We start from the raw sequence: 23,233 nt of genomic DNA, 5'->3' as shown, positions 1-23,233 counted from the left end.
AGAGAGAAAGAGAGAGAGAGAGAGAGAGAGAGAGAGAGAGATGTGAAGGAAGGAAGGAGAGAGAAAATGCATGTACACATACCAATGTACTTGTATAGCTTGAGTAAGATGTAATATCACTGTCAACTTTGATTTTTCCATATTAGTAGAAAATAATGTTGACTGATATGGTAGTGAAGAATGGATTTATGGGCTAGGAAGTGGCTCCCTGGGAAGTGCATGACTTACCAGGCAAGAGAATAATGGATTTATGTAAAATTTAGTCCTGAAAGAACAATTATGGATAGATAAAAATAATGAGCCAAAACATCTTTAGCACTTATTAAGCACATTACAAACATTTCCTTCTATAGTATTTACATCAACCTTGTTAACTGATCAAATGAGGGGAAGACTTTGAGCTCCTACTACATGTTGGGTAGACAAGTACCTAAGTGGGTGGCAGTGTTTTGCAGACTCCTACCTTGGAGAGAGGAGAAATCATATTCATTTCTCAACAACTGTAATGTAAACCATTACCCCTCTCCAATAACAGGATGAAGTAGGAAACTGCAATTAACATACTACCAAATCTACCTTCTCTAGTTCATTTTGTCAAGCATGTAGATAAGGAAGCTGAGATCCAAAAGTGTGAATAATTTATCTAAGGCTACAGAGTTGGTAAGAAACTGAGTCAGGGCTAGGCATGGACTAGAACTAAGAGATTCTTGCACTGCCATCAAGACACGTGACTCCTGGATACAGATATCAATGATGAAAAAAGCAGGTGAGGGTGTTGAACAAAATATATTCATATGCTGTCTTCTGCCATACATTAGGATGACCCACATTCTGTTTCTCATAAAATCAAGAGACAACAATTGCATGCATGTGAAAGAAAACCATCTGTTTGAACGACACACACAAGAAATATGTTTGCATAAATGCAGGGAGTCAGGTCACTTAGAGCCTGTTAAAAAATCGAAAGGCAAGAAGGGAAGTTCTTTCCAGCAGCAGCTCCTATCACAAGCCACAGCTGAATAACTTCCTTATGAGGGTTGGATAACAGAAAGGAAATAATTTAAACCAAGTAGGTTTCGTGAAACTGCGAAAGAATAAGCCTTGAGGAATGAAAGCATTGCTCCTAGAAAACACGGTTGCAAGGATACCACTGAGGTAGTGAGGGAGAAGGTAAGGCCCAAGCATACAGATGGTATTGGGCAGACAATTCCAAACTGGTTGACCACAGTTCTTATAAGTCTGTGACTTCTTAGTTTTAAGGATGGTTATTCCCATTACAACCAGACTGTTAGGAGTTCTGTTGCTGGATATATGATGTCCTTTATCTACAGGGGTGGCCAAAGGGAAAGCCTCAAGAAAGGAATCCTCCAATGTGCCTTAGAATTAGCCTGCTTTCTCAATTCTAGAACTCACTGCTAAGTTTGTCCTCTACCCCAGGGTTTTCCCTTATGGGAAAGCAGGTGTAGCTCTTCTATCCTAATCCAAACTATCCCCAACTTAGCCTCATGATGCTACTGTGATCCTTCTGTCTAGCTGCCTGACATAAATTCTTGCTCAAGGCTTATAGTCACCTACTAACTTTCATTTTTCTAACCAAGTTTGTGTTATATGCCCTACTATTTGGTTTCTTGATTGTTTATGCTGAGAAACAGCCATTTTTTTCTAAACGCTTCCTATCTTGGCAAATTGGTCTCCAGGTCTCTCTTCCTTGTGGGTCTAGGTTTATGGGCTGTATATCATGGGAAACCACACATCAAGGCTTTTTCTACTCGCCAACAGTAGGCATCACATTGTATTGTATTGTATTATTATGTGGAAAACTGAGAAATGTTGTGCATGTACAGATTATTGTATTTACTGTTGACTGTAAAACATTAATCCCCCAATAAAGAAATTTTAAAGAAGTAGGCATCACAGATGTAAACAGAATTGTCTTATGACTTATCCATGCTTATTTTACAATGCAAACTTGTGATGAAACGAAGTTAGTGCAACTGTTGCAAAAAACTACCACTATTATTGTCAAGAGACTTTTGGGTGACAGAAGTTGTACTATGCACTTTTAACATGGCATATTTAACAACACTAAAAAATGAGTGATAGTTGGGGCCAGGTGGTGATGTACCTGGTTAAGTGCATACATTATAGTGTACAATGACTCAGGTTTAAACTCCTGATCCCCACTTGTAGGCAGAAAGCTTCACGAGTGGTGAAGAAGGGTTGCAGATATCTGTCTCTTTTCCTCTCTATCTCTCCCACGCCTCTCAAATTATATGTCTCTATTCAATAACAAATATAGAAATATATTTTAAAAAGTAAGTAGTAGTCTACTACTCCCAGTGGACTCTATTGTTTGGATTCTTTTAGACGGAGGCTAAGAGAATAGAGAGGAAGATGAGAAGCAAGGGCATCACAGCAGTGCTCCACTGTGCAGGTGTTCTCATACAGTGGCTTGTGGCTTGAACCTGGGTCTTCTTGCATGGTAAATTGTATTCTCTGCCTGCTGAATTATCTGCTACCCCCACAACTTTTTCTTCTTAAGTATCAGATGCTGATATATAGAGCACAAGCCAGGAATTTCCTATTTCCCACGCTCCATTTATTTACTTGAGAGTTTTTCTGCCAGCATTTGTTCAAATATTATAATTTTTAATCTACTTCCCAATACTAAGCATGTCAGTAATCACTAGTTTATAAGCAACACACTTAGATGGTAGAGCCACTCTGAATTCAAACCTGTGGAAATCAAAGGTGGATCTCAAGATAGGTACTCATATTTATGTTTTTCTAACAAAACAAATTTAAAAAGGAGATAGAAACACAAGATAAAATCTTAGCATACCAGTGTTGCAGATTTCTCTCTGTCTCTCTCTCTCTTTATCTCCCCCTTCCCTCTCAATTCCTGGCTGTCTCTATCCAATATATAGATAATTAAAAAAAAATAATATAGCACTTAAATAGTCCCTTTCTTAAAAAGAAGAGTGTCATTCCAAGATATTTCAATTTTATAAGCCCTCAGAGCTTATAAAATTGAAATTTCTTTACACTTCTGTTTAATTTTATAGACTAAAGGTCTTAGTGGTTTTCATTTAATGGTTTTCAACTAGATGTCTGATGACTAAGGTTTGAAAGTTTATCTCTCCACTGTTTCTCAGGAAGTTCCCAAGTGTCTTCCAAGACGCATAGACTACTTCAAGGAGACTTTGTCCTAGTTTCTTTATAATTCTGGTATTCTGAAGCCCCTTATATGGCATTTCATTCCTGACAGTGGTGACATTAACAGTTTCCTCACTAGGATACAAGTTCAGATGATGTCCAAAGTGATTGCTCTACAATCCTTTTCAGGCAATTCAACTTTGGAGAAAGTTTCAAGATTCAAACCAGTCACAATGTATCTGTTTCCTATCCTCATAGTCACAATTGTTTGCATAGATGCCTCTCTGCATAACAGCCAGCTGTATTGTTTAAGTCTGGGGGCTATCAGTTTAGGTTGAAGTAAAGAACCTCAAACATATTTTTCCTTCCAGACAATAAACCAGCAAGTGATTTTCTTTCTAACAAAACCCACGAAGAGAAATGTTCATGTCTGTTTTGATGAATGAGTTAGTCAGGAGCAAGAGTCCATCTCTTTTGGTACCCAGGAACTGGCAAATACCCATACAAATAGTAAACAATGTTATTTGTTTGTTTGGCTTTGTGCCCCAGCCTGAGCAGTACGTTAAAGTAATCTAGCAAGATTCTATATTTGGAAGTACCTGAATGAGTATCACTATAGTCAATGAAAGTCTGTTTGGATTTCTGAAGTGTGGAATTAAACTAAAGGGTATGGATGAGGCTCTGATGTTCAGAACCTAGCTCAGTGGCTCTGATTCACATGCTTTTGAACAAAATAGTGTTTTCCTTTGCAGAATATTAATTCAAATGTTTCAGGCTGGTATGGGAAAACTGATCTAGGAGGCAGTGTACTCTAAATCTGTCCCAACTGTCTGAAGCCATACTATAAAAAGACAGAGATGTTTTACTTCTGGTGTGTGCTTTTGTGTAGACATATTGAAGTTGACTACAAATAAAAATGAAAACAGATAGAGCATCAGTGAAGCAAACAATGGAAAACAAATGGATTATGCTGTTCAGATGAAAAAAGGAGTTGGTATAGCCCACATTCAGCTTACTTTTTGCTCCCGAAAATGTCTTCTTGCAATTTCTAGCATTATTAGTGGGATTAAATTATTCCACATTGGTATAGAATTATCCCGATGGTATCTGTTTTCTGCACTCAAGCCAGGACACACTGCTCAGGTCTATGACAATGACTCTCATCTCCAGTTATGACAGTTTATGACTCATTGTTTAGCACTGAGAAGCTGAGCAACCTCAGAACTTACAAATGACAAGGACTTTGTGCTTTGGCACATTATTATGCTTTTTTTTCTTTTTTACCAAATGCTTTTACATAAGATAGACTTCTCTAGCACCACCATAAGTCAGAGCTGTGCAGTGAAGAAACAAGCAAAATATATATATATATATATCCAGTCCTTGAATAATCTCTGATGTTGAACATACTAAACAATTTTTTGTTTGTTTGTTTGCAGGTACAGTGATATTCTTGAAAAGAGAAATGCAGAGCTTTCTCCAGCAGCACATATACTAAAATTGGAATGATACAGAGAAGATTAGCATGGCCCTTGTGCAAGGATGACACGCTAATTCGTGAAGCGTACCATATTTTTTCTAAGTCAGAAAAACAAAGATGAGTATGGGATGATCCCACTCATAAACAGAATTTGAGAAAGAAGAACAGAAAGGTGAATTCAAAGTAGGATTTGATTGAATTTGGAGTAAGGCACCAATGTAAAAATCTCTGGGTTGAGGACTAGGGGGAAAGTTTGGCTTTACTTGGGGGGGGAGGGGGGGAGATGGGATGGGACACAATCTTTTGATGGTGGGAATGATGTTTATGTACACTCATTAATTTGTAGTCAAATAAATCACTATTTAATTAATATGAGGGGAAAAATTGATGGAGTGTCTCAAACTTTTTAATGCACAGACTATAGGCTGAGTCTTTGATATGTTGACTCTCTTAAAAGCCTAGACCAGGGAGAACAGAAGCAACCAGTGGCACAGCTATATATAAATAATGTCAAAGGACACAAATTATGGTGATATTGTGTATGACACAGCAAATCCTAACAAAGGGATTTTTCAAAGTTAACCCAGTTGCCAAATAATGTGATTATAGCAATAACTGTCTGTTGTCTTCTTAACCCTAAGATAGCAGGAACCCCCCGCTTCCTCTATAGAGCCTATATTTCCCCCAGTCCTGGAACCTCTAGGGTGGGGCTCACTTTCCTGCATGCTTCTCTCAGTTCATACCAAATGATATTGCATCTGCTGATCTCAACCTAATCAACACAATGAGTATCACCTCAGTATGCTTCACTTCAGACTGTGTCCAGAGACATAAAAATGGTTTGTTAACCCTTCAGCCTCATTACTCGGGTGAGACCTTTCCATTCATAGTATTCTCTAATTCCACTCCAGGTGGTTCACTTCCTAATAAAGTCTCAAAACCTAGATATAGACCAGGTCCCATGAGATAGAGCATATGTTCACATGTATCCATAAATTAGGGCAAAATATATACCTGAAAGCAAAAGTACGCATTAGTCTGCAGTGAGTCAGTATAAAGTTCATAATGAAATAGTGTCTACTTAGACTTAGATACCCTCCTCACCTACTTCCTATTACACTTCCCTCACTTACTCCAAAACTAACCTTATCAAAGCAAGGACTGCAAAAGCTGAATAAGGGCAAGAGACCTGCATACTTTAATGATGACTCTATCAGGCCACCCCATCAGCTGGGGCCCTAATCAGGGAGTCCTGAGACTCCCAAATAGACATGATGGGCCTAGACCTTGAATAAATCCCTCTCCCCAATATTACCAGTCATCTCTATCAGGAACAACACAATAGACCCCTTTGTAGGCCCCCATAGGACCTTTCCCTCAGGTGGATCAACAATAGTAGAGAATGTTCCATCCTCTGAAGCGAGGCTGGACAACATACTCTACGTTCCACCCGAGGAAGATGAGTCCTGAAATTAGGGCAGCTTGGAACGTTCCTACTCTTGACCACAAATTGTGAGCTCATGTCTACAGGGATGCAGAGGTCACACAGCTTCTGAGCTGAATATGAGCTCCAGATCACATCAAATAGATGGGGTTTATAGTCAACAATATTCATACACTTTCTCCATATTTGGGAGCTACTCTCTTCCCTGATCCAGCTTTCTGGTCCTTTTTCCAGCCATGACATTATCTCTCTAGACAATAACTTGGATCCATCTGCATATCAGATTTCAAGCTCAGGAAAAAAAATAGTATAGTCATGGCTCTTTGTAATGTAACTAAAATAGACCTACTAGCTATCTACAAAACAGAGATCCCTCCCCCCAACTCTTCATCTACACTATTCCAGCCTTTAGGTTCATTATTAGTCTACAACTTGGTTGGCTTTATATGTTAACTCTCTTTTCAGCCACCAGGTTCCAGATACTACCATGATGCCAAACAGACTTCCCTGTACAGACAACCCCACCAATGTGTCCTGGAGCCCTGTTTCCCCAGAACCCTGCCCCACTAAGGAAATAGAGAGGCTGGGAGTATGGAGGAGGGAGATGGTTACATTAAATATCTTCAGTTTCAATTTAAAATTTGCAGAGGATTAGCTATTCAGTCATTTGATTTCTATCCATAAAAAGTATCTGTTACTCAAGAGATAGAAATAGTGGTGGGTGGTTCTCAGACTGGCTATTTTAAACGAGGCTGATAACATGTACAGTTCCTGAGAACCTTCATTTGACGGGAACTAGGTTATTCTTCATTCTCCCACAAAGTTTCAGAGAAGGAGTCTTTCCGCTCACTACATGAAATCCTTAGGACTCACTGTAGGAGATGTTTACAAGTCTTTAAAATAACAAAGGTGAAATTGTAAAGATTTTACAGTCTAATAGAAAGCTTGCACACAATGAAGGAAAAGAAAGTCAGAACAGATGATGAATAGAATTCAGCAATAGAAGCCTGCTTTTGAGTTCTAGAAGTTATTGGGGGTGGTATGGGCAGTGGGGCACCTGGCTAAGGACACACAGTACTATGCACAAGGACCTAGGTTGGAAACCCACTCCCCACCTACAGCCAGCAGGCTCCACAAACAGTGCAGCAGTTCCACAGGTGTGTTATCTTTCTCTCTCCCTATTTTTCCCCTCCTCTCTCAACTTCTCTCTGTAATGGCCGCCAGGAGCATGGGTACATAGTGCTGGCCCCATGCCCTAGCAATAACTCTGGAGGCAAAAAACCATAATTAAATTAATTTTTTAAAAATTAGAGGCAAAAATAATTAAATTAATTAGAGAAAGAAAGAAAGAAAGAAAGAAAGAAAGAAAGGAAGGAAAAGAGAGAAAGAAAAGTTCCCAACAGACAGAGAGAAACGTCATGCCTCTATTCTTTATAGTCCTGCCTCTTGTAGCATCTTTACAGGCCACTTGTCTGGTCTAGTTTGAAATGACTAAGTGATGCGGCTTCCAAAATGTTCCCAGTGAGACTATTCCACAGTCTACAAAATTTCACTGTTTCCTCTTATTTAGCTTAATTTTAATCCACTTTATTTCACTGCTTCTATTCAAGGAAAAACTGTAGTCTGTTCTCTAAATTTATGTCATGGGAAACAATTTCTGTTTCCTTTTCACTCTAGTCATTGAGTTTCTTGGAGGCCATGCCTAACATTTGTAAAAAAAAAAAAAAAAAAAAAAAGATACAAGACCTGGCCTGTGGGATCAAATCCTCATTCAGTACAACTACAAGGTCAATTTTAGTTGTATTCATTTTGCCCTACAAGAGCTTAAATCACACCTGGATATATATTATTGAGCATTATTAGGGTTAGTTATTTTTCTCCATTCTGTTTAGTTTACAAAAATATGAGTTCAAAGTTCAGATTTACTTGAAAGCTCACACTAGTTTTCATTTCTAGACAGACTTCCTTCCTTCATGGAATACACTGCCATCTGGTGTACCTCAAAATAAGAAGAGGTATCTTTTCTTGAGAAAAAAAAAGTCTTCATTTTTTTAGTTATAACCTCAGACTAATTCACTATTTCCAGATTCCCTAAACACCATCTTTATTGACCAATTAAAACCTGCCCACTAAGATGAATTTGAGTTCTATAAGTATTTTTTGTCTAGTATACACACAAAAGACAGAATAAAATGTCTAGAACTCTTTAAGATGAAATTTAAGCTTTGCTCTATCTTCTCTGAAATAGTCACAAGTTTGTGGATATGAGATGCTGATGAAAAAATATGATTTAGATATCTTTAAGTTGCTGTAGGAGTCAGGGGTCAATTTCAAGATCTCAATTTTCAAACATTCCCAACAATGACTCCTGAATGTCAGGAATGTTTGCTTGAAATACAATGTCATTTTTCAATCCACAGTGACTTCAATCACCACAGCAGCTTTGTTTAGAAAGAATATTTCTCTATACAAAAGAAAGAAAGAGAGAGAGAGAGATTGATTCCAAATAAGTTCTTGCTGATTTTTCAGGAGAAGAACCTTTCTGAAATTTGTTACCTGGCTTCATTTGTGACAGGTTTGCTGTAGTAATATCTTTTCACTGCAGGCATTCAGCATTCTGCTTGTATCACAAACTTTCTTCTCCACATTTTCCAGGCAAGTGCCAAGGGTAAAGCTACCATGCCAGATTTTTTTAATGAAAAATTAATAAATCTACTGCCATATTCCTTACTATTTCAGCTGACAAATTTAATAAATGACAGGATGCAAAGCCCAGATTTCCTAATGGGATTTTTTTTTTAAGTCTTTGACAAGTTTTACAGAGTAGCACTTCTGAGACATGGTCAAGTGCTATAAACCTAATCCTTAGCAATTTCCTCCTCAGCTCAAATAACCTAAATATTTTATGAACGGTAAAGAGTTTCACATGTCAAGCATCAACCAACCTACACGACTCTATCCCTTTTACTCCGTTTTATGTTTCCTTTGATTGTTTGGATAATTTTCTTTAAGAAAACATATACTTCTGTCAATTTTTAAAACAAAACGCACAGGATATTTTTATAGACTTTCTTTGGAAATTTCCAAAAATAGTATGCTACCCCTAAGCAGAATTATCAAAAATATAAAATAACTTTAATTTTGGTTAAAAAAAAATAAGTTCAGGGTTTAGTGAATAAAGAAGAGATCTTATCCTTGTAGAGTCAAAGGGATCCATGGGATAGACTCCCTCCACAGGAGTGACTATTCTAATAGGCTTTCAGGTGTGTGTGTGAGAGAGGGGCGGCAGGGGGGGGGGGGGGGGGGCTGGGGCCTCACGACATATGCGTCATTTCATCTTTCACTATCTTGGACAACTTTTGTCTTTTTCATTCAGATAGAGAGACATAGAGAGGTAGAAACATCACAGCTTTTAATTTTCCTCTGTTGTCATCTCACCTTCTGTGTGGTGCCAACATGTAAAACAGGTATGTAACATCTCCATCACACACACACACACACACACACACACACACACACACACACACACACACTGGTGAACTAACTCTCTACCTCTTTCAAGGCTCTTTAGGTATAGCTAGACATTATTTGGAGGCAGAATGTACTCCACCTTGTCAGAATTCCAGACTGACTGTGCACTGTCTCAGTTCACAAGGGCCTCTAGATGAACAAATCTTCTAAAGCAACCTCCACTTCCTAAAGCAAACATCTTCAGGGATTTACAATGACACCAGGGTAGTTTAGTTTTTAGTATGGTATGGAGATTAGTATATTATGTCTTAACTAACACTCTGTATAAATAATCTATCTGTTAAAAACCCAATAATGTGAAATTAAAAAAAAAAACCACCAATAGTCAAAACATTCCTGAAAAAAAAAAAGAATGAGAATACAGATAATATACTCACTGGTTTCAGTATATACTACAAAGCAATGGTAATTAAAACAGTGTTGTACTGAGATAAAAGATGGATATTCAGACCAATAGGAAAAAATAGACATTCCAGAAGTCAAATGATACATATATGGATACCAAACATATGACAAAGGGCCCAACACTATTTAGTGGGGGAAAGAAAGCATAATCTGTAAATACTGCTGGGAAAATTGGATAGCCAAATGCAGAAAATTGTGATTAGATCACCACCCAACACTACACCAAAATTAACTCAAAATGAGACAAACATCAGGATAACAGACCTGAAATTATAACACACATAGGAAACAAAATTGGTGATACACTTCAGGATGTTAATATAAAAGACTGATTTGGAGACTCAACTGAATGTGCAAATGAAATGAAAAACACAGGACTAACATCAAATGGAAAAGCTTTTGCATATCAAAAGAAGAATAAAATCCAGAAGGATAAAAGGCAATCGAATAATCCAGAGAATATATTTACATATCATGTATCTGACAAGAGATTGATGTCAAATATCTTTAAATAAATCATATGACCTAATAACAAAAATAAATAACCGAATTAAAAAGTGGATAAAATAGCTGGACATACAGTTGTCTAAGGAAGACATATAGATGCCCCACAGACATGAAAAAATGTTCCACTTATCATTAGAGAAATGCAAATTGAAACTACAATCAAATACCACCTCAAGTCAGTGAAAATGGCCTACATCAACAAAAGCAAGAAGTGGCAAGTGTTGATGAGAATTTTGAGGAAAAATAATCTGTCACACCGTTGGTGGAAATTCAAATCAGTGTAGCCCCTTTAGAAGACAGTGTGAGGAGTCGTTAATCAAATAAACGTGGAAATACCTTATGATCCATCAATACCCCTCAAAGGTACAGATCCAAAGGACATGAAAACTCTAATTCAAATGCATATCTACACACCTATTTTCATAGGTACCTTTTTTTCACAGTTACTAAGAAGTGGGAACAACCTAAATGCCCATCGACAGACAACTATATGAAGAGGCTCTGGAACATATTCAATGAAATATTAACCTGCAATTTCAGCAGATGACATTGGGTCCTTTGGAACAGAATGGATGGAACTATAGGTGATTATATTTAATTAAATATGTAAGGAAGTGGAAGACAACTACCAGAAGGTTTTATTCGTATGAATCAAAATACATGAACTTGAAGAAAAAATAAAAGTGGCCAAACTTTGTGGTATGGTGGTTATCTTGGGAATTAGGGCTCAGAACCTTGCTGGGTGCAGTGTAGAACTATGCCCTATAATCTTATAATCTTGTAAACCACTATTAAATCTCTAGCAAAAATGAAAAAAAAAAACACAAGTATTTCCTATATCTTCTCAATATCTTTTTTCAAATATTCTCAACATCTTAATGTTCTCCTTAGAAACATATATTCCTTTTATGTATATTAATTTATCTATACCAACAATTTCACTAAAGGAGTGCTCAGTAGCAAACAGAATTTATGTCAAAGTAGCCAGAGTGATTTCGTTGTAATAATTCATTAATATTAGCATGAACATTCATTCATTATGACATTTATTGAGGCAGACTTTATTCAAGGGACTAGTGGCAAAGGATAAATATGAATGGATACTCAAGAAGTTCACCAGTCATAGGGAAAAATATCATCAAAATTGACATCACCATTTAAAAACTACTAGAAAATGTACCTGAAAACATCTATAATGAAACCTAGAGAATATAAGTCGACGTCCGTGGATGGGGATTTAATCAGAGTGACTGATGACTGAATTCTGAAGATTGGATTGAGTTCTCTTAGTGAACCCAACAGAAGTATTTTCTTCAGGAGAGGAGATAGAATGAAGCCCGGCAACTGCCTAACGTTGCAATATATGTAAGTTACTTATACAGAAGGAATTATTTTGGGAGTTGAAAATGTCTCATGAATGAGGTCCCAGTTAAGAAGACTTGGATTCTGACCTCTATGGAAAAAGCTTACAGGGTGTCCCAAATGTACTCCTAACTTGCAGTGTTCCTTCTAAGTCTAGTGACCCCTGACCTTTTGAGATCTATGTCATTGATCATATGATTCTGAAATCAACCATAAATTAGATGAGAATTATATTGGATGGTACTCAAATGTTTAAAATAGGAAAGTCTGTCTATTAAGCTTTTCATTGGCAGATAGAATGGAAAATTTAGGAATGGAGAATGATACACTTGGAGAAGTATATATGACTTACAATTAAAACAAAAGTTCTGCTGATTCAGTGTAAGAGGTGAAGGAAAAGAAGCAACTGAGGATAAATATAAAGTTTTCAGCTACAGTGATAAAGCCAATAACAAAGAGATTCCAGAGAGTAGCTATTTAAAATAAGCCAGTTACATCTCAAGTTAGGAAACTGAAATAATTTGTGAGAGTAATAATGTACACCACTGTGTATCTATGCTACCCTCTTAGCCTTTCATTTCCTTATCCTCATTGGAACTTGAAGGAATCATGTCATGTGCAAGGACCGGATTTAAGCCCCAGATCCCTACCTGCAGGGGGAACGCTTCATGAGTGGTGAAGCAGGACTGCAGGTATCTGTCTTTCTTGGCCCCTCTTACTTCCTCTCTATTCCATCCCATCAAATAAAAATGGGGGGGGGGGAGAGGAAGGATGGCTTCTTGGAGCAATGGACAGAGTACAGGCACAGAGTCCCATTGATAACTCTGGAGGTAGAAAAAAAATCATGTTAAGTGAGACAAACTGAAAAAGAGAAGGACAAATACTGGATGGTCTCTTTTACAGGTGGAGCTTGAGAAACAAGGACAGAGAGAGAAAGCACAAAGCGAAATTTAGACAGGCTGTGGTATATTGCAAAGGACTCTGGGGAAGGAGGAGAAGGCAAAGAACAGAACGGGTAGTGGGGTCCTCGTGTATGACGGCACAAAAAGACCTATGTTAGGGGTGAAAGTGTTGTGCACACACTAGTACGGGGAAATTATAAATTGTGCTCATGTGTCAACAAACAACTGTCCTGTAAACCATTATGCCCCAATAAAACTTTTATAAAAATGGAAAATATGACTTACAGAGGTCTGTGCAGAATGCACATTTATGTGTAAAAAAATGAGACAGACATTCCAACTTGAGCTATTAACATAACTGTGAAATGCTGTGTGTAATTTAAGTCAAATACTGATATCAAAGGTTAATTTATTTTTGTTTATTTATTTCTATCAGGGTATAAATATTGCTAGGCTTGGTGCCAGCACTTCACTGCTGCTGGTGACCTCCCCTTTTTTCCCTTCTATTTTATTAGATAGAACGAAGAGAAATGGAAGGGGGGATGATACAGGATAGAGAGGGAAAGAGAAAGATGGACACATGGAGACCTGCTCACCACTCCCGAAGTGCCATGTGCCCCCAACCCCCACGCAGGTGAGGAGCAGAGGCTGGAACCCAGGTCCTCAAGCATGACAACATATGTGCTCAACTGAATGTATCACTGTCCAGTCCTCCCCAAAGGTTACACTTCTTATAATTAAAGATCATTTTAATGATGTATAGAGTCAAACTATTCATCATCTACCCTCTTCTCTGCCTTATTAGACAGAGACCTTCAAGTTATGCCCAGCAGATCACAAATTGAGGAAACATAATTATGATTTTGAAATGGTTTCTACAGAAATATTCTAATCTACTTGTGATTTTTTTTTTCATATGCCAGTCAACCCAGGATATTTTCCATTGTCATCTTTAGTTATCCAACCTCCAAGTTTCCGTATCCACATCCCAGGAGACAATTCACTGGCTCAGTTTTTGCTGACCCTCACTCACTCTCACCCTGTCTCCTGTACTTGCCTCAAGTCCAAGCAGCATGAGCTACCAGACACAGACTGTCACTCATTTAGACTCACTGTAAAAAGTCAAAACTTTCCTCTAAAACAACCAGCATTATATATATATATAAAGGTATGACCTTTAGGCATATCCACTGCACTAGGCAAAGTAACTCGGTGATTAGGATCAGAGGAATGGTGTCAGAAAGGAAAATGGCCCAAATACCCAATATGCTCCTTAAGATGCACAATCTTAAAGGTAAACAAAAAATACTCAAGTTGACTTTTTTTTTTTTTTTTTTAGCTTTTGTTTTTCAAGTCGAGAAGCTAGTTGTGACTGTGTGATTTCTCCCAGGGCTGCTTTTTAATTCTGATCTACAGATATCTACAGATAGGGAACAAGAGAAATAGAGACAGCACAGCACAGCACAGGATCTGCCCGGGTGTTGTGGTGTCCTCATCCTCCCATGTGGTAGGGTACTCGGGGTCAAACCTGAGCCAAATATATATCAGAGAACATGCCCTACGCAGTAAATTACATCTTCACTCCCAGCCTCATCCCTTACACATTATCGATAGGTTGGCTCATTGACATGACTTTATGAATAAACAAAGCAGTACTTGGAAGTTCTGAACTTTGAAACACTCACTCTGGTTGACCCATTTTAACACTACTAAACAGTATTTACTAATTACCTATTGAAGTCAAGACATTTTCCCCCCTGAAAACTAGTTGATGTACACAGACAAACACAGGAAAGGAAGACCTGAAAGGAATGAACTTCGAGATTATGGACCCAAAGAGATTAGCATTAATAAGTGACAGTATTTAAACAATCAAGGGGTTGGAGATAACATACCTGCAAGTTTACACTCTCTAACGGGTGTGAGGACTCAGGTTAAAGGCCCCAGTCACTCCATGGGATCAGTGGAGCAGTACTGTGACACCTCTCCTTTCTCTGGTTCCCTCTCCCTCTCTTTTTCCTCACATCATGCTTATAAAGAAAGGAAAGTGGGAAAGAAGAAGGAAGAAGGCAGGAGGGAGAAAGGAAAGGAGTCCACTTAAAGCAGTGGCACTGGGAAAGCACACATCCCCAGTAAAAACTTTGAGGGCAGAAACAACAAGCAAATAAAACAATCATTTAAAGGAGTTCACAAAAGTAACTCAACAGAAATGTTTGGCATTGATATTGTGTCAAGTAACAGAACACATATTCAAAGTGTTCCTATTAATTTTCATATGCTGCACTCGTTCAAATTGTTTGACTATTTCACTTCATAATGTTATGACACAGAAATGTAAATAACATTGTACTTCACCTTTCCAAATTCTCACTGTCCATTTTTTGGGTAATAAGGAGAAAATGCAATTAACAGTCAGCAACTATGCACATTCTGCTGGTTGATGTCCAAAAGTAGCTTTTTAAAAAACTTTTTTTTTTTGTCACAATTTGTTCTTGGAAGTTCATTTCTGCCAAGTAAAAAACCGATTTTCGGGAGAACACAAAGCTTCTTAAAAATAAGACAAGATCTCTCCACTTTGATTTGGGCGGAAGCCTATGAAAACATTGGCTTTCTGCTTCAGGTAAAGATTTGGAGCTCCCACATTTCTACTTCAGATTTGATTCTTCTTGCAAAACTCAACTGTTTTGAGAAGAGAAGTCAGCTTTCCTTTTTAGTTTAAAGACAGGTTCCAAATATATTCCTATTTGAGGAAGGGGTACTACCAGAAATAGTTTTACAAGTAACTATTTGTAAAGTGTTTCATCGTGACAATAAAGAGTAATAGAGAGTTAGGATTATCAAGTTTCTAATCTTGATGCTTCTACAAACTACAATTATGTCTTTAAAGTTTTAAGTTTAATTTCTACTAGAAATTTCAACGGCACCTCAGAGAGGTGGACCAGGCTTATTAATTGTGTCAAAAAATTTCAAAGAGGCACAATCATATTATATATTCCACAAATCTTTCAAACAATAACATATATATATATATATATATATCTGTTTCCCAAGTTTACTTGACCCTATATCTACACTAGTCAATATTCTATAGAATTTATTTGAGAAAGTGCTACTCTTGTATACATTTACTCTTCAGTGAAAAAATAGAGTTGAAAAAAAGATGTATTAGGACTTTTTTATAGTAAAAAAATGGTAATGAAACTGTGTCTAAAGCTTTGTGAGAACTATGGATGGTTAGGTTATTGTTTGGGAGGAACAGAACTTTTAGTGGGAGTGTAGAGCTTTTCCCTTCAAATGTTGTTATTTTGTAAGCCACTATTAAATCACTAATAAAAATCTTTTTAAAAGAAAGTAAGTAGTCTGAGGAGATAGCATAATTGTTATGCAAGACTTTCATGTCTGAGGCTCCAAAAGTCCAAGGTTCAATCCTCAGCACCAACATAGGCCAGAGCTAAGTAGTGCTCTGATCTTTCTGTGACTTTCTCTCAGTATATCTTTCTCTTTACAGTAGATAAATAAATGCCTGGGCATTGGCATATCTGGTTAAGTGCATTACAGTGTTTAAGGATCCAGATTCAAGCCTTTGGTTCTCACCTACAGGGGGGAAGCTTCATGACTGGTAAAACAATGCTGTAGGCATCTATTTATCTGACCCTTCCCACTCAACATCTCTGTCTCTATTCAAAATAAATAAATAAAACATAATATTAAAAATAAATAAGATATTCAAAATACTCCTTAAAAAAGTAAACAGAAACAAAAATCTATTAATGTAAAAAAAAGCTTTTTGCGTTGCTTGATTGTTCATATTGACTGACAGAAAATAAAAATTGGGGAATAAATATTTTAATTAAATTTTAAAAGAATATGGAACTTTTGTTTTAGCAGATCTGGTGAATTAACTATCATGAAAAAAACTTTTGATCTAAAATATTTTAAAATGTTAAGATATGGTTTTAAAATAAAACCCCTGGGGATAGTGAGGGTAGGGGGAACCAAACTGATAGGAAAAAAATATTCAAAAGTTAATTTTGAGGGGCTGGGTGGTGATATACCTGGTTGAACGTACACATTACAGTGTTCAAGGACCTGGTTCAAGCCTGCAGTCCCCACCTGCAGGGGGGCAGCTTCAAGAGTGGTGAAGCAGTGTGGGGCTGTAGGTCTCTCTCTCTTTCCTCCAAGGCTATGGCTGGGCCTCGGTGCCACTGCTACTGGTGGCTATTTTTCATATATATATATATATATATATATATATATATATATATATATATATATATATTAACATTACTGGATAGAGACGGAGAAGTTGAGAGGGTAGGGGAAGATAGAGAGGGAGAGAGACACCTGCAGGCCTGCTTCACTACTCTTGAAGTTTCCCCCTGCAGGTGGGGACCAGAGGCTTGAGCCCAGGTCCGTGCACAGTGTAGTGTGTAGTGTGTGTGTGTGTGTGTGTGTGTGTGTGTGTGTGTGTGTGTGTGTGTGTGTTTAACCAGGTACACCACTGCCTGGCCCCTTTTTCTTTCTTTTTTTTTTTTTTTTAATAGGACAGAAGGAAATTAAGAGGAGGGGGAAGAAAGGGAGAGACACAGAGAGATAACTTCAGACCTGCTTCACCACTTGTGGGGAATGAGGGCTTGAACCTGTGTTGTATGCTTTACATTGGGTTCTAGTTCTCCCCCACCAAGAGAATTAGATCAGTCCAGTTAATTTCACGGGCCGCTTGGCCCTGCCCCTAGGGACCCCGCCAGAGTTTCAGAGTTCCAGAGTTGAAGAGTTGCAGAGTTCGAGAGTAAGAGAGAGTTCCTGGGTTCCAGAGTTCAAGAGTAAGGGAGAGTGCTTGTGCCGCCGCAAAGAGACAGCAGAGTTCTGTTTGGTGATTAGTTTGTCTTAGTTTATGAATCGTTGTTCCTGAATAAAGAAATACAGCTTCCCTGCCCAGCCGTTGTCTCCGCGTCTCTGTCACCCGCCCGTGAAGCTATCCCAGCCAACAAGAGCCTCCGAAATTTTAACAACAAACCTGGGTCCTTGAGCATAGTCCTATGTGGGCTTAACCACCACATGCCCCCCCCTCTTTCGCAATCTATTTTCCCCTTCCCTATCGATTTCTCTGTCTCTATTCAAAATAAATAAAAAGTTTTTAAAGATTTTTCTAAAGTTAATTTTGAAACATCTAAGCATCTATCAATGTAGTTAGACATCCAGCTATGTATAATGACCATGTGAGAAAAAAGAAGCTATGCTGTGAGGATTTTACAAAATGGGAAATTTTACACATCTGTGGGACTCCCAGGACTCTGAGATCTTTTTAAAATATAAAAACAAAACAAAACTGGAATGTGAAATTCTGTTTGAATCATTTAGTTTCAAGTGCTAATAGCCTATTTCAGTAGTCTACAGCCATGGTTCTCAAGTATGGCAACACATTAGAAATATCAATATGGGTAATGCTTTTAGAACTGTGTGTAGCTGGACTACATCCGAAGTACTGAATCAGAATTCCCATCACAGAAGTTTGCATTTTAAAATAACTTTCTAGGTGGTCTTGATACTCTGTTAGGTTTGTGAACTGATCTAAGGAATCCCAGTTAGACTTTACCTTGTGACTAAAAGATCCAGAATCTAGTTCATTATAGCCTCAGTGCCATGAATGCTTGGTACCTTCAAAATCAAACTGTCATTAAGACTGTAATAGACACCAGAAAGGCAATCATAAATGTGTATCAATGTTATATAAAGCACAAGTATCCATGTTTCCATGGCCAATCTACTCTTCACTTACTGTCAACTTCATATACACATAAAAATGAGAACAAAGTATCTTCACACCTGTGAGAGTGTATTACATCAACAAGACAGGAAATGGCAGATACTCGTAAGGTTGTGGAGAAAAAGGGACTTTGTTAAACTGTTGGTGACAATACAAACTGGTGCTACCTCTTTGGAAAACTGTAAGGAGAGCCTGTAAACAAGTAAGAATAGAGCTACCTTGTGATCCAGCAATACTACTCTTAGGCATTTACCCAAACGCATGCAAACACTAGTTTGGAGGCACATATGCATCCCTATGTTCATAGATGCGTTGCTCACAGTAGCCAGAGAGTGGAGGCAGCGTAAACGTCCTTCAACAGATAATGTCTGCATGAAGAAGTTATAGGATATATACATGCATAAAGAAGTTATAAGATATATACTCCAGAGAATATTACTCTTGAATAAAAAAAAATGACATTGTGTCCTTTGGAACAAAATTATGCTTGGTGAAGTAAGAGATAAAATAGAACTACTGGAAGGCTTTACTCACATGTGGCACTCAGAGGGACCTGGGTTCAAGCCCCCGGTTCCCACCTGAAGGGGGAAAGATCCATAAATAGTGAAGTAGGGCTGCAAACGTCTCTCTGTCTCTTTCCTTCTCTAGCTCTCTCAATTTCTCTCTGTCTTTATCCAATAATAAATAAATACAATAAAATAAAAATAGTTTATTCTTGAAAACTAATTAATCACAAATAAAAAGTGACTTGCAAAGAAAAGTAAACATAAAGTTATCTTTGCTTGAAAAAAAAAAGGTTCCTGATGATTGTGGAATCAGAACAAATCAGGAAAGCTAAAGGTCTCTTGGAATATCCTTCTTGAACACCTCTACAAGCTTCCCAGGCCTGTGACCACAACATGCCCTACTAATAACCTTGAGTACATGAGTCATTTCAGACACCACTTTGTGACTCTTCCAAACTGAAATCTTGGTGTGGCATACCTCTGTTATCCCCAAACTGACTATTCATCTCTGAAACCTCAGGACAATCTGAAAAGGGTTGAAAACAGACAGAATAGGAAGACCAAAAACATACACAACAGCAATTCAAGAAAAAAGCCCAAGGGAAAAAAGAAAAAAAAAAAACCTCTAATAAACCAGAAACAATCAGATTTTTTTGAGGTAGAAACTGAAAAGCTAGTTTGCATGTAAGCAACTGAAATGATAAAACTCTTGGGACAATGGAAGAGACCCCAGGAGAGAACAGAAGCCAAAGCCAAATAGAAAATTAGGAAGTCAAATACCAAAATAGGAGTCATGTGGTGGTGCACTGGGTTAAGCGCACACAGTACAAAGCACAAAGATCTGGATCCCAGTTCCAGGGTCAGGTTCGGCACCTGCGGGGGGGGGGGGGGGAGGGTCGCTTCACAGGCGGTGAAGCAGGTTTGCAGATGTCTATCTTTCTCTCCCCGTCTCTATCTTCCCCTTCTCTCTCAATTTCTTTCTGTCTTATCCAAAAAAGATCAAAATAATGGCCACAGGAGCAAAATGGGAAAAAACAAAATAGACTGGCTGGAGCAGTGGATTCATAATTTTGACATTAAGTCCCAGCAATAAATAACTCTGGAGACAAAAAAAAAAAAAAAAAGAGAAAGAGAAAGAAAGAAAGAGAAAGAAAGAAAGAAAGAAAGAAAGAAAGAAAGAAAGAAAGAAAGAAAGAAAGTCACTGAACAGAGAAAAACTAAGAGTAACATACATAAAGATAGCCATAAGGCTATCTACTGATTCCTCAGCAGAAACAGAAACCCTAACTGACAGGAAATGGCAAGATATCTACAAAGTGCTAAATGAGAGAGGCTTCCAACCAAGAATACTGTACTCTGCAAGACTCTCATTCGGATTGGAGGGAGAAATAAAGACACTGTTAGAAAAAGAACAGCTGAGATGATCGATTACAAGCAAACAAGACTTACAGGGACTTTTAAAGTTCTAAAGGGACTTTTATAAAAGCATACACACACGCAAGAACACAAAAGACTCATATAAAGTAGTAACATCTAAAAATTTCAAAAGCATAATTTTATTAAATGTTAATGGTTTGAACTCACCCATCCAAAGACACAGAGTAGGAATGTAGATCAAGAAACATAACTCAACCACCACATTCTGTCTATAGGAGATTTATTTGACCAGTAGGACAAAGTGAAAGGATGGAAAACCATTATAACAAGCCAACGGACAAAAAAAAAAAACAAAAAAAAAAAACAAACATGGACAGCCATATTCATGTCTAACACAATGGACTTCAAAGCAATTAAATCATAAAAAGACAATCATGGCAACTACATAATCCTAAGGGGACTGGTCGATCAAGAAGAGTTCGCAATGATCAATATCTATGTTCCAGTGAAGAGGCAGTGAAATATGTAAAGCAGATACTAAGACACCCGGTAAGGTGCACTGATTGCAACACAATAATATCAGGGAATTTAAACTCCCCACCCTCTCAAGCAGAAGGATCAACCAGGCAGAAAATCAGTAAGAAAACGAGAATTAAAAGTGAGATGAATAGGTTAAACCTACTAGACAACTACAGAATTCTTCATGCTGAAAGAGTGGAATATACATTCTTCTCAAACTCACATGGACATTCACACAAACAGACCATATGCTAAGCCATTAGGATGACATGAATAATTCAAAACCATCCAAATCATCCCAAGCATCTTCTGAGACTATAGTAGAATTGAACTACCATTCAGTAACAAACAGAATGTTAGAGAGAACCCCAAAATATGGAAACTCAACAGTACACTACTTAATAATTATTAGGTGAAAGAAGAAATTAAAATATTCCTTGAGAGAAATGAAAATAAAGACACAAGTGAGCAGAATATCTAAGACAAAGTTAAAGCAGTACTAAGCAAGAAATTCAGAGCCATACAGGCACATATCAAGAAATAAGAGAACACACAAATAAACAATCTGATTTTTCACCTGAAAGAATTAGTAAAAGAACAGAAGAAACCCAAAGCAAGCATACAAAGTGAAATGACAAAAACTAGAACAGAAACTAACAACACTGAAAATAAAAGAAACAGGGAGTCGGGCAGTAGCGCAGCAGGTTAAGGCATGTGGCGCAAAGCCAAGGTGTTGGTATGCTTCTAAATTCTGCTTATAAGACCTTCTGTTTTGATCATCACATTAGGTTTGCTTGTATTACTTATGGTGCGGTCTATTTACATAATCACTGCTTTACCTGGGTCCCTCCCTGCCTGCAGGGTATTGGTTTAATCCCCACTGGTTAGATGGAAGCTTCCTATGTTCTGTTCGAGCTCTTTTTTTGCTCCGCCCCCTCTCCTAGTCATTTCCTTTCACTTGCCACTTCCGATGAAGAGATGCATAAAAGGTGATGTATCTGATTAATAAACGAGATACTGCTTCCCAGCTCAGCCATGAGTCCCTGGTCGTCTGTACCCTGCCTGCGAAGCTAGACCGGCAACTGGTGCCCTGAACTGGGACCGGCAAATGGTGCCTTGAATAGGGACTGGCACCAAGGATCATCTTAAGGATCCTGGTTTGAGCCCTCAGCTCCCCACCTGCAGGGGAGTCGCTTCACAGGTGGTGAAGCAGGTTTGCAGGTGTCTATCTTTCTCTTCCCCTCTATCTTCCCCTCTTCTCTCCATTTCTCTCTATCCTATCTAACAACAACAACATCAATAACAACAACAGCAATAATAACTACAACAATACAATAATAAGGGCAACAAAAGGGGAGAAATAAATAAATATAAAAATATTTTTTTAAAATGTTAAAAAAAAAAGAAAAGAAACATAAAAAAAAGATCAATGAAGGTAAGAGCTGGTTCTTTGACAGGGTAAACAAAATTGACAAAACTCTTGACCAGACTCACTAAAAAACAGAGGAATACGTAAATGTACAAAACCCTCAACAGTCCAGTAGAAAACTTCTGGATATCATTGAACAATATATGGTAGAGTGGCAGGTTACAAAATCAATATACAGAAATCAATGACATTCCTCTCTGCATACACCAAATCAGAAGTAAAAAATACAGAAATCAATCCCCTTCACCATAGCAGCAAACAACAATCAAACATCTGGAAATAAGCATATGGCTCTGGGAAGGGAGGGGGGAGGGCAGAAAGGAAGAAAACTTTGGGGACCCGGTACACAATGACATTGTGTGCATCACTGTATGCATATCTGCCAATGCATTGACCACCTCAATAAAAATACTAAAGAAAATACTAAAAAAATACTAAAGAAAGAAATATCCTTCTCACCAAAAAGCTGGTTTTCTTTATTTTTTTTTAAATCCAAGACCTGAATAGCTAAGTATGATAACAACAGCCAGTCCTGTAGTTGAGATCAACTACTACAGAAATCTCCCAATAATGGGTCTGAGAGTACTCGGACAGAATTGAGGTGTACACAGATGCATTACCTCTGTAAAATTTCTTAGCTCATAAGCTTAGCCCTGCATCAGATAAAGCTTTTAAAGATATATGCTATCTCTTTCTGTCCTAATGTAAAAAATCACAGGCTTATATATCTGAAATCAAGATGTATCTTTTAGATTTTTTTTTTTACATAAGATCAATGCATCTTTATGCCTTAAATTAGATAGAGAGATAGAGTAACCCCCTAACACTTCCTCTCCACTATTCCAAGC

General features: G+C 37.8%; 1 non-coding gene across 1 annotated transcript; it reads left to right on the top strand.

Moving 5' to 3' along the window:
- The first annotated feature begins 4,626 nt into the window (after window positions 1-4,626).
- On the top strand, window positions 4,627-4,733 carry LOC132540010 (U6 spliceosomal RNA). The gene has a single exon (XR_009551295.1). It is a non-coding gene; the product is annotated as a U6 spliceosomal RNA (small nuclear RNA).
- The last annotated feature ends 18,500 nt before the right edge of the window (window positions 4,734-23,233 follow it).

The sequence above is a fragment of the Erinaceus europaeus genome, chromosome 8 (assembly GCF_950295315.1).
Source record: "Erinaceus europaeus chromosome 8, mEriEur2.1, whole genome shotgun sequence".
In the NCBI taxonomy this organism is placed as follows: Eukaryota; Metazoa; Chordata; class Mammalia; order Eulipotyphla; family Erinaceidae; genus Erinaceus; species Erinaceus europaeus.
Note: the sequence above shows the minus strand (reverse complement) of the source record. Positions and strands in the feature narration are given on the sequence as shown.